This window comes from Mesocricetus auratus, unplaced genomic scaffold, assembly GCF_017639785.1.
Source record: "Mesocricetus auratus isolate SY011 unplaced genomic scaffold, BCM_Maur_2.0 Super-Scaffold_100021, whole genome shotgun sequence".
Lineage (NCBI taxonomy): Eukaryota > Metazoa > Chordata > Mammalia > Rodentia > Cricetidae > Mesocricetus > Mesocricetus auratus.
This window is the reverse complement of record NW_024429202.1, coordinates 11,243,244-11,255,978: the sequence shown is the minus strand read 5'-3', so window position 1 is coordinate 11,255,978 and position 12,735 is coordinate 11,243,244. Positions and strand designations below refer to the sequence as shown.

Here is a 12,735-nt window from a genome sequence, read left to right as displayed (position 1 = left end):
AGAAGATTTTAGTGCCCTACTCTTTGTTTGTTTATTTGTTTGTTTGTTTTTGTTTTTGATATTTTGTTTTCAAGACAGGATTTCTCTGTATAGCTTTGGAACCTGTCCTGGAACTCACTCTATAGACCAGGCTGGCCTCAAACTCACCTGCCTCTGCCTCCTGCGTGCTGGGATTAAAGGCATGTGTGCCATCACCACCCAGCTTAGTGTCCTGTTCTTTTATTTTTTCATTAAAATTTAATTTAAATTCATTGTTAGAAAATTAGAAACAAGCTTGTTTCACATGTCAATCCCAGCTTCCTCTCCCTCCCCTCCTCCCCCGCCCTCCCCACCATGTCCCCAGACCCCCACCCAATCTCCACTCCAATCCCCAGGGAGGGTGAGGCCCTCCATGGTGGATCTCCAGAGTCTGTCATTTCATCCAGGGCAGGACCTAGGCTCTCCCCCAAGAGTCCAGGCTGAGAGAGCATGCCTCATTGTGGGATGGAGTGCTTTGTTCTTAAAGGAGTAATGTTACAAGACCCTAAATGGCCATCACTGATGATGGACCCCTCCCTCCTGGAATCTACCTCTGGTGCTGTGTGGAGACATGCCGATCCCGTCTGCTCCAAATATTAAAACAGTGTATACTGCTGTTTCCTTCCTTAAGTTAAATGAGCTGGAACTGTCAGTTACCTAGTGTGAGAGACAAAGTTATGTTTTAAGTTTTAATTGCTATGCCTAAGAGATCCATAAAACAAAAATGTCAGTACCGGTAAGCCCCCCTGCCCAAGGACAGGTGGTTCCTGAAATCCCAGAGGCTATTGCTTATGTGACATAACAAGCCACATGTTTTTGTTCCCTTAAACAAGTTTGTTTGACCCAACTACACTGGACGTTCTTAAACAAACATAGGTGGGAAGTACATAGGCAGAAAGTGCGTCAGGATGTATGCTTGCCTCTGATTGGACAAGTCGGGAAATACAGAGCCTTATGGGTGTGTCTTTTAAAGCATCTGCAAAATGTGACTTGTTGCCTTCTTCTGGGAACCCCAGAATGAACCTGGCCAAAGTCCATCATCCTGGCCAGTATTTAATTAAAGCTTGCTTCAAATTTGACTCAAAATTGTGGTAGTGGTCTTATTCTTGCTCACTGGGATTAACACTAGCTAAGATACCACCCCTAAGGAAAGCTGCCTTGCTAGAATGTGGGAGGAATAGTTACCTCCTTAATAACATAATGTACTTTCCTTCCCAGAAACCCCACTCTCTGTGAAGTCTCTTACAGAGATCCCATCATGCAGCAGCAACGGAGCCTGTCTGTTTTCTAATTCTTCCCTTTTATCCTTTTTGTCTCTTTCCTAAGCATGCTTGTCCTAAAACTTTGGACTTTCTCAATTTTTCTCTGAAACCACACCCCACCCCTTTTCATAGCTGGCTTGCCCTGGTCTTTTTCTTTGAAACGAGTCCATTTTTAAGTTTATCAACAAGACTAAAATCCCAATGATAGGACACTGTCTTAATTAGGGTGACTATTGCTGTGATAAAACACCAAGACAAAACAACCTGGGGAGGAAAGGACTTATTTGGCTCACACTTTGACATCACTGTCCATCACTGAAGGAATTCAGAAACCTGGAGGCATGAGCTCATGCAAAGGCCATGGAGGATGCTGCTCACTGTCTTGCTCTGCACGGTTTGTTCAACCTGCTCTAGCAGCCTGGGGGACGCACCAGAAAAAGAACTTCCCACGCCTTGAATGCAATTTCTCTATTTTCCATATCCTCCCTCGTCAATCACTAATTAAGAGAATTTACCCATACCAGGCAGTGATGGAGCATGCCTTTGATCCCAGAACTCAGTAAGTATAGGTAAGTAAATCTCTGAGTTCAGGACCCATCCTGTTCTACAGAGTGAGTTCCAGGACAGCCAGAACTACACAGAGAAACCCTGTCTTGAAAAACAAAAGAAAAACAACAAAAAATACCTTTTAGACTTGCCTACAGCCCAATTTCATAGAAACATGTCCTCAACTGAGGCTCTGTCTTCTGGAGTGACTCTAGCTTGTACCAAATTGACGTAAAACTAGTCAGCATAGAGACCAATTTCCCTAGTCCATGACGGGGCTCCCCAAAATTTCTGGTGACACTAATTTATACAATAAGAAACAGAAGGCAGGGAATCAGATTGTCTAGATTTGTTTCAATGTCCATTGGTTGAGTTGCAGTTGAATTTTTACAAGTATTTACTATACTGTTTACTTCAATGTAAGAGTCTTGAACCAAAAAGAATGTCTGTCAAATACCAAATAATCAAACATAAAAACCCAGTAGCTTGATTTGTGTCTCCTCACTTGTATCCCACTACATGTAAATAACTTCCATTTTCAACCTACAAAGAAAAAGCTCATCACAATCAACTTAGATAGATGTGTTAACTTGCATTGACCTTGACATTTTTTACAGGACAAATTAATAATAATAATTTTCACAACGTTTCTAACTTGAAGTGACATACAGGTTTTAACAATAATGGAAATACTATGTAAGTTGATTGTAAACACTATAGCTAATTTTATTAATGCCTTATTGATATTCATAAACATCAAGATGCTTTTCAGTCTTTGTGGTTTCCTTTGAAACTGCTCTTAACAGTATCAAGCTGACACAACTATTAAATGTATTTAATTAGGGCAGATATGGTTTTGAAAATTATGGCCTCCTTTTTTCAAAATACAGACCAGTCCTAACATAGCTACATCCCTCTGGTCCATGTAGATGGCATGCTGTTTTGGACGGTGCAAATGCGGTAGGTTGAATAGCAAGAATGATCAAGCTGACTTCAATGGCACACATCATACACTGCACTCCCTAACTGCAGAAAAAAAACAGTTTTCATGCATACTTGGCGCATTTACCAGAGCTTATTACATATTGAATCTTAAGGCAGCTTAAATCGTTTTCAAAGATGGAAGTTTCCCAAGGTGCATTCTAAACTGCAGGACGGTATTTGTTGTGTGTTCACAATAATGAGAGAAATTAGAAGCAGTAGAAATGTTCAATGACAATATAATACCCAAGCATAAAAAAATGCATCAGCTAGATGTGTCTTATGTAATCATTGTGATAGGAAGTATGAAAACCACAAATGAGAAATAATATCACAGGAAAACACAGCACCCAAATAATTTATAAATGCACACATGTAAAAACAGTATTACTTGAAAAGTCGTAAGTTAATCTTTTTTCCTCAGAAGGAACATTAGAGAGTATTTAAATTTTTTATTATATCTATTTATTCATGCTTGTGCGTGCGTGCACGTGTGTGCACAGAACACATGCAGAGATCAAGAAATGATTTGTGGGAGTCAGTTCTCTTCTTCCACCAGGGCTCAAGCTCAGGTCACCGTGCTTGGCATCAAGAACCTTTAGCAGCTTAGCTCTCCTTCTGTCTTGCTTAGAGAATCTTTTAGATGCTATTTTCAGTAAATTTGTTGAATATTACTTTTAGTGTGTGTTAGGAATAAAGCGTATGGGAGACCTTGGCGGATTCCATGGTGTGCGAGGGACAAACACGTCAGGCAGACAGAGCTTGAGTGGGAAGTTTTATTAGAAAGGGGAAGTGAGGGAGAAGGAAAGGGAAAAGTTGTAAGGAGACAGAGACAGAGAGGGTACAGAAGAGAGGAGGGAGACAGGAAAAGTCCTGTCTGCCCTTCCGGGGAACAGAGCGAAAGAGAGTAGAAGTGTGGGGGTCTTTCTTTAAAAGGGGTCCTTTGCATCTGCGTGCGAACTACATAACCTTGGAACCCTGGGCTGACCAGGGTACTGCCTGAGCACATACTGCCAGGTGACAGGGACAGGCCAGCGTAATACCTGAATCCCTAGAGTGTGCTTCCTATTAGCTTCAAAACATGGACTAATATTCCTGGAATAACAAAAAGTAGACAAGCCCTATACTTGGATGACTCGTGAAATATTGAACCTTCCGGGTACATTTTTTAATTACAGTTCCACTGATTTGTAATTCACAATGATCATTCAACATTTATACTCATGCACAGAAAAAGAACTTCCCACCACGGAAATGTAATACTGGGACTTTTATAAAATATTCTTTAATCTGACTATTACAATTAATAAACATATAAACATGTTTTCTTTACCTCCTGGATGATGGGAAGAAGTTGTCTTTTGTCTGTTTTTTTCTCCTATTTTTAACATAAAATAAAGTGCAACCTAATTTTAGAGGAGAGAAAATGAGCTGCTCAGGTTGTTTGGGTTCGATACAGAAAGAAATAGGACAAGAAATAAGGCATTATAGACACTGACATTCAGTGTCACATTTGCACACTTGGTTTTTGTTTTGCAAAAACCAGGAGTGTGTGACTATTGCCCACCTATTGGCAGATCTAGAGATACTGTGCTCTCAGCATCCCTAGTAGCCTCAACTTTTAATTGGATGCTAAAAAAATTGCTTGCAGTCATCAGAAAATTCAATACTATAAGTAAAACGATAATAAGCAAGGAGCCTTCAGAAGGGGATATTTACTTAAAGAGACAAGACTAAATTGACTCGCCAGGAAGAGGAAAGTGAATTACCTTCCTCAGGGTACTATGCTCCCAATAAATGGGCTTCAAGAAAAAAAATTGAAGGTGAAACCACAGAACACCTTTGTCTGTTTTTTCTCTACAAAGTGGCGTTATCCATAGCTTTAGGACAGTCAAGAAAAAAAATCCCTCTATTTTGTCCATCTGAGCTTACTATTTGTATAATGTTTGTCATGGCTTTGCTTTTGCTAAGTGGTATTTTGATGCCTTTTTAAGCTTTCCTGTGTTTCAGGAGTCAGCATAATCATCTTCAAAAAACAGCTTTCAAAGTGAAGCTTAAACTGACATTGTGTTGGCTAATGTATCCATAACACACCTGTGAGGTCTAGCTCAGCACAACACCCACTGTGAGGTCTAGCTCAGCACCTTCTTGCCCAGGTTCCTGGGGTGACTTCCTATGGAATGACAGTATGTGTTATGAGTTCATGAGAATAGCTATGGTGTGGTAATGGCTGTCAGCTTCATCCTGGTTTGACTCCTTTGCTTTCCACTCAAAAAAGTGGGAAGCTTGACTGAAAGCCATGGAGAGGGCTGGCCTGCCTTGGCCTCCCTCCCAACACTGCATTTCCCACTCACTGTCCCTTGCTCTCAGCATTTAGGGATTAGGTGACAGAGTAAGCATCACTGGAGCCCTGTAAATTACTAGACACCACGGGTAGACTTAGGGACCTGAAAATCCTTGGCAAAAGGTGTCAGCAAAACATAGAACACACTATGCTTGTAAGCACATCATAGAACAAAGTAAATCAGGTATCCGCAGCATAAAAGGAGGGAAAAGTGGAGAAAACGATCATTTCTGTTGACTTAGAATTGGGAAATTATTATTGGATTGGGTATTGCAGTAAAAATTGTGGAGAGGTCATATGAGTGCCACATGAGAGCTCTGTGGATGTCCTTGACTTGTACTGGACCAGGAACAGTGTGGTGAGCAATGAGTACAGTGTCAGGATGACTAAAACCTAATTGGGCAATTCTGAGTCTTCTTTTTTTCTAGAATCACATAATTAGACACCCTAATAACTCTGAGCTCTGCAACCAACACTTCTACTCCCATCTTTTCTCTGTTTCACATAAAATACAGAAGGAAGGACATGTTTTTACGAAGTTTTACTCCATTTTTTAAATTTTCTTCTTAATTTTTGATTACATGCAAAATGAAGGAGCTATTCAAGTGTGTGTGGGGGTGCCTACAGGGGCCATCTGATGCCCTGGAGGTGTAGTTACAGAAGGTTGTGAGCCATCGGCCTAGATCAGTTAGACTAAACTTGTGAGACCTGCAGAAAAGCAATACAAAATCTTACCTGCTGAGCTATCTCCAGCTTCCCAAGCCATTCTTTAGACCCCCTAATCAACTACAATTTACACTTTACAGAGCACCATCAAAGGAAATCAGGGAAGGGATTCAAGCAGGAATCTTGAGGCATAAACTGAAGCAGAGTCCATGGAAGAATGTTGTAGAATATTACTTTAACTAGGCAAAGATGTGTTACATTTGTTTATGTTGCCTTTTTTAATTATGTTAAGATGTGTTGCCGTTTCACCTTCCCTGCCTAAGGCTCCTGATTGGTCTAATAAAAAACTGAATGGTCAATAGGTAGGCAGTAGAGGGATAGGCAGCCTGGTGGGCAGAGAGAATAAGTGGGAGGAAAAGAGAGGGAATGAGAGGAGGAAGAAAAAAGGGAGACACACTGAACCACCCAGCCAGTCAGCCACCAGCCAGCAGGACATGGAGTAAGATGTACAGAATAAAAGAAGGGTAAAAAGCCCCGAGGCAAAACATAGATGAAGAGAAGCAGGTTAACTCAAGTTATAGAGCCAGTGGGACAGGCATAAGATACAGCCAAGCATTAATAACTAATATTAAGTCCCCGTGCCTTGATTTGAGAGCTCATCGGTGGCACAAGTATGCCACAGAGGAAAACTGCACACTGGTTGACTCCCTCTGGCTTGCTCAACTACCTCTCTTGCACATCCTAGATCCACCTTCCTAGCTACAACATCATCACAGTAGGCTGGGCTCTCCTAAATCAATTTCTTTATTTAGTCTTAGAAAATTCCACTCCTGTATATAATACACCTTAATTATATCTACCCTGCATTTCCATCTCCTTCTAACCTCCCCCAGGACTTCCCATCGCATATTCCTCTCAGTTTCATGTCATCTTATACTTTTTTATTTGTTCATTCCCATTAACCCACTAAGTAATTCTCTGCTTTTAAAATTATTTTTTAGATTTTTCAATGTATTTTATATGCATTAATGTTTTGCTTCCATGTGTGTATGTGCATCAAATGTGAGTGAGACCCACAGAGGTCAAAAGAAGGCACTGGATCCTCTAGAACTGGAATTTCAGCTGTTTTCCAACAACCAAGTGGGTTCTGGGACAGAACCTGTGTCCTCTGCAACGGCAACAATACTCCTAGCCACTGTGCCATCTCTGAAGCCCCTCTTGTCTCCCCTTTTGAAGAATCAGTACATGATTATAAGTATCGTCATAAATCTTAAGTAGCCTCTATTGTATCCTCTTGTCAAGGAAAATGCTCTACCTATGTGGTATTACTTCTCCCCCTTGCCACCTAAATTCAGTCCTGCCGCATGTACCATTTCTCTGACACACGAACAAGATTCAGGACTCAGTTCTGAGAAGGGAAGCTATGAGAAAAATGAAGCAGCTCCTGTCCTTGGGGCACTTTTATTTACAAGTTCTGACTCATTTTGATTCAGGTAAGTCAGGGTTTAAATTAGACAGTCTCTGCTGGGCAAGTTAGACTGATCCAAAAATGGAACAGGGCGAAAGGAGGTGTGACAGCCACGCACAGTGATTCATCTTGGCCACAATTAGACTTTCTCCATCACCCGCCAAGTGTCGACAGTCTTGGGTGTGGATCCGCACAGCCTCTCTGATAGACTTCGTTGACTCCTGGTAATCTTCCTCAGTTACTGAACATTATTGATCCTATTTCCACACATCTCAATGTAATCGACTTCGCCTCAAGCGTCCCCATGGACACCAGAGACCAGCTTGACCTGTTAAATAAGCAGAGTTGATTCCTGTTAATACATTCTCTCTGCTAACTTGAAGAGTTAGACACCACCAACTGAGGCAACTTATAATTTGTTCTTAAAATAGGACAAATGAATCCAGATGACCTCCCCCTATGGGTCCATATCATTGACAGTCAATCAATAGCATAATTGGTATCACAAGGGATTGTGGGACAGAGAAAGACTTACATACAAGAGAAAAACTAGGCCAAAGGGCTCTGGAACCACTGAATTTAAATCCTTCAGCTATCCCATGTTTGGTATTTGCAATTGCCAACAAAGATAGAAATACAAAACATAAACACTCAGCCCTCTGTATATTCCCAATATAAATGCATAAAAAGCATCTATTATTGTGTAGGACATTAGTGGTCCTGCTTGTAGTATATACACAATCTTCATTTAAAAATAATTTTAAAATTCAAAATGCCTACAGGAAAATGACAGTGAAGTAAACCAGTCTCTATGTTCTCACTTACTGATGTGTAATGAACGTTAAATTCTATGTCAATGGGAGGTGAATTTCAGCATTCTCCATCATACAGCCTTTGTCCCTTGGGGTGTCATTGTTTTCATATTAAACACTTTCCACTATTTCCTCACTGAGTCTGCTCCAAGCCCACAGGCTACACCGAGAGTTCAGCAAGTCTTAGGTACCCAAAGAATACCTGTTGGTGAGAAAGGACTCCAGAGTCTACTGTGCTAGGTGCCTTTAATTTTTGTCATGACAACAATATAAAATAGTGTCCCCTTTTTGGCAAGGCGTCACCAATCAGATGTTTTCTCTCTATGGTAATGAAACAAGGTTCCTACTTAAATTCCACACTTGTATGTTCTGGGAACTCAACAGTACCTTCAGACTTGATTGTTCTAAAGAGAAGCACAGTTGGCACTATGTCTACATCTACAGAAGTCTTCAAAGACATCAGTAAACGAAATGGGGTGGAAGAGACACACTCACGGGTAAGTTTCACCCTCCCAGTGGAATGAGAAAGGACTTGCATCACCCATCTATAAACACACCTCCCATGCCACAATATGAGAGGCTCTCTCAGCCGGGACTCTTGGGGGAGGGCCTAGGCCCTGCCCTGGATGAAATGGCAGTCACTGGAGATCCACCATAGAGTGCCTCACCCTCCTTGGTGATCGGAGTGGAGATTGTGTGGGGGACTGGGGGACCTGGTGTGGAGGGCAGGGGAAGAGGGGAAGGAGAGGGAACTGGGATTGACATGTGAAACAAGATTGTTTCTAACCTAAATAAAAAAATAATTTAAAAAAACACACACCTCCCCTTGACAAGAATACTCCATTTCCCACAATCAGATTCCAAAACTGCTGATCCAAAACACATACCTCACCTCAAAAGGAGTAAAAGACAATTTATTCTAAAGCAAAAAATGAGTGACCGTCGCCCAGGAACACAGCTTCAGGTTGGCCCAAATGAAAGATTCCCACAATTCATGAATTCTTAAATCTGCTTTCCGATCCTTTCATTCCTGATGTTTGTACTACACTGGCTAACGTGTCATAGTAAATCTTTTGTGTGTCCTCTTTATGTCCTGAGCCCTCTTGCTTTAAAAAACCACAAACTCCATTAAATGCAATTCATCATGTTAACCTTCAGTCTCTTCAAATAAATATGCGCCACAAAATCAAGTAGCTTCTTTAGGTTACCCAGTAGTCACTAGGAACTCCAGCACTGTAAGTCACAACCGGCAGAACAAACCTGTAATCTCGGCTACTTAAAAGACTGAAACAAGGTTGGCGGTGGTGGCACACACCTTTACTCCCAGCACTTGGGAGGCAAAGGCAGGAGGACCTCTGAGTTCAAGACCTCCCTGGTCTACAGAGAGAGTTCCAGCACAGCCAGGGCTGCACAGAGAAACTCTGTCTGGAAAAGCAAACAAACAAAGACCGAAGCAAAAAGATCACAAAATCAAGACCAGCCTGGGCAACCTAGTGAGAACTGTCATATCCCACACTTCTGAGCAACAACATCAGCTGGGTCTGCCCGCTTATTGGTTCATGCTTGGAGGGAAGTGTATGGATTTTAAAAAATGGCAGGTAGAAATATTAGTGATACAAAAGAAAAGACAGAGACAGAAGGTAGAGTCGGGAGGGCACCTGGTAAATTCCAGTATCTACCCCAAGTTTATTATTCAAAGCTCTTATATACCCCAATCAAAAGGGGGGAAGGCAAAAGACTTCCTTACCAAGATACAAATAACAAGCAATACACAAAACATCAAGCAGCCACACCCCAAACTAAATATTCTGTTGTCAAGGAAAGACACACAATAGCCACACCTTAGGCCAAATAGCCTCTTGTTAAAGTAAGACATCCACTAGTTACTCCTTAGGTCAAATATCCCATTGTTTAACCTTGGAAGAGCAATAGTGGATTTGAAATCTCTAATCTTAAGTCATGATGAAGTGGAACCATTTTTATGGACCCCTGACAGAGAGCCTGTCTCAAAATGCAAAGGTAGCTGGGACAGATGTAGCTTAGCCTAGGATGCATGAATCCCTGTGTTTGATTTCTAGTAACCAACACTCCTCTTCTCCCCAAAAGAATAAAAGACAGCTCTTTGCCTTAATTATCTCTGGTTCCATATTTCTTCCCCCATCCTGCCTTAACCAATGAGTTTTTATCCTTTTCTTTTTAGGATGACAGTAGCAAACGTCCAGAGACTGCCTACCATTACTACCCCCCAGCCAATCTGGCTTTCTCTCTATTTCCACAGCTGACAAAGTCTGAAGTCACCGGCTTACTATGAGTGTTAGCTCACAGCTTTGAGCAGTTAAATGTCCCAGGTTCTTACTAATCTTCCCAATTGCAAGGAGCTTGAAGAACTTGAAAAGAACACTTGATAGCCATGTGGTAACAGCAAAGATTTTACTCTTAGTCATTAGAGACAACAAGTCAAAAAAAAGGAAAGATGTGTACAGCTTTCACACCTGATCATGGGCCGTAACTTGAATCAGTTATATGACCAACTGACTTAATGGTTTTATACAAGTTATGAAACAGCAAATCATTATCTCCTGTAAATGATACAACTGATCATACATTGTATTGAAGCCTGCACGTCCAGAATCATATAAAATATACCTGTCATGTATTCTCTTTATGTTTGCTTTGCCCTTTCTGATTTGTTCATTTTACGTGGATCAAAACAAGATGAGTCAGCGAGTAAAAGTGCTTGCTGTCAAGCCTGACTGATTCCAGAGTTCCTTCCCTTGGGCCCACCTCACTGAGGGAGAAAAAAAAACATACTCCAACAAATTGATCTCTGACCACCACATGTGCCCCATGGCACACACATGACCCCTGAGACATGTATGCACATACACACAAGCTAAGTACATAAATAAAAAATAAAAGTTAATAAGTTATAGTATCAATTATACTCTGTAGGAGATAGAGAAATATCAGCCTCCACCTCCTTCCTCCAAAACGTCCATGTCTTATTCCCAGAAACTGTAAATGGGCGTCTTTCCTGGAAGGAGAGACTGTTTAATCAGATGCAATTAAAGATTCTGATATGGAGCAATTGTTCTGCGTGTTCTGGGTTGGCCTTGCATAATCATGAATATCTCTAAAAGAGAAAGAGGAGGCAGAAAAATGAGGCAGTGAAAAATTTATCTACAGAAGAAGTCACTGTGACTGAGTGTAGGACAGATTCAACCCCTGTTGGGGCTTGAAGATGGTGGACCAGTGACAATGAGCTTGGGTGGACTCTGTAAGCCAGAAAGAAGAGGAAAACTGGTTCCCTGACAGCCTCTTAATCCCGACAGCATCTTAAGAGGCACTTGGATCTGCTGACCCCTTGAGCTGTCCAGTGAGACCCAGGTAGAACCTCCAGATTTTTTAAATAATAAATTTGTTGTGTTCTAACCCACTCAATTTATGGCAATCTAACTCTCATAAAGGAACTAAGATGCTCACACACCTCCTACCCACTGCCTCATGCCTTACCTTTCCTGCTTCTGACCTATAGGACAGCTACTTTCTCTTTCAATCATCCCATGGGTTTATGTTTAAATAAATGCATATGTATTTGCTTCTATTTCTTTCTTTCCTCCTCCTTCACTCTTGTCTGATTTTAGAAGTCTTCTTAAATTTTGAATTACTATTTAGTATTAATTCTTTAACAATACAATCCCCATCAAATTTCAATTGTAATTCTTCACAGAAATTTAAACAACAATCTAAAGTTCACAAGGAAACAAAAATGACTCAGGATAGTCAAACCAATTCTGAACAATTAAAAAAAATCTTCTGTAGCTATCAACATCCCAGATTTCAAGTTATACTACAGAGTTATAGTAATAAAAACAGTGTGGTATTGGCATAAAAGCAGACTCGTTGATCAGTGGAATAGAATTGAATGCCCACTCTCCTATAGTCATCTGATTTTTTTGATAAAGAGATTGATAATATAATATTGGGAAAAGGACATTTTCAGTAATTTGTGCTAGTCAAATTGGATAGCTACATGTTAAAGAATGAAATGCAATCCTTATTTCTCATCTTGACAAAACTCAACTCCAAATGACCAGAGATTTCAACATACAACCTGATACCCTGAATCTGATAGAGGAGAAAGTAGGGAATATGAACTCATAGGCACAGGAAAGGACTCTCTGAACATTAACATGAACAACAGTTAATAAATGGGACATCATGAAACTAAAAAATTTCCGTCTAGCCAAGGACACCATCACTTGAGTGAAGAGTCAGACTACAGAATGAGCAATCATCTTGACCAGCTGTCCATTTCACAGAGGATACATATCTAGCACAATCAAAAGAAAACAAACAAAAACTCAAACATCAAGGAAATGAGTAAACCAGTCGTTTTTCGGAAAGGGTTCGGGGAGGTGGAGCATAGTGTAGGGAGGAGGAAACAGGAGGACTGAGCTATGCTGCAGCATGCTAGCATCCGCTGACCTCGAGGGAGGCTCTGTAGCCATGTGTTCCTTCAGAAACGACAGAGCAAGCCCTTTATTTTCCGTTTCAGTCTGTGATATCTTGCCAAGTGATCAGCTGCTTACGGAAAGAGGAGGCTTCCTTCTGCCTCAGGAGGACGAAGCGAAGTGA

The 12,735-nt window shown here is 41.0% G+C and overlaps 1 protein-coding gene across 1 annotated transcript in view; it reads right to left on the bottom strand.

The window, feature by feature from the left end:
• Positions 1–7,261: 7,261 nt before the first annotated feature.
• The window catches only part of Adgrf4 (adhesion G protein-coupled receptor F4), a 38,663-nt gene continuing 33,189 nt past the window's right edge, over positions 7,262–12,735 (bottom strand). Inside the window, exon 10 of the mRNA XM_040729346.1 lies at positions 7,262–7,613. The gene's annotated coding sequence lies outside the window, so the exon portion shown is untranslated. The remainder of the gene's footprint in view (positions 7,614–12,735) is intronic.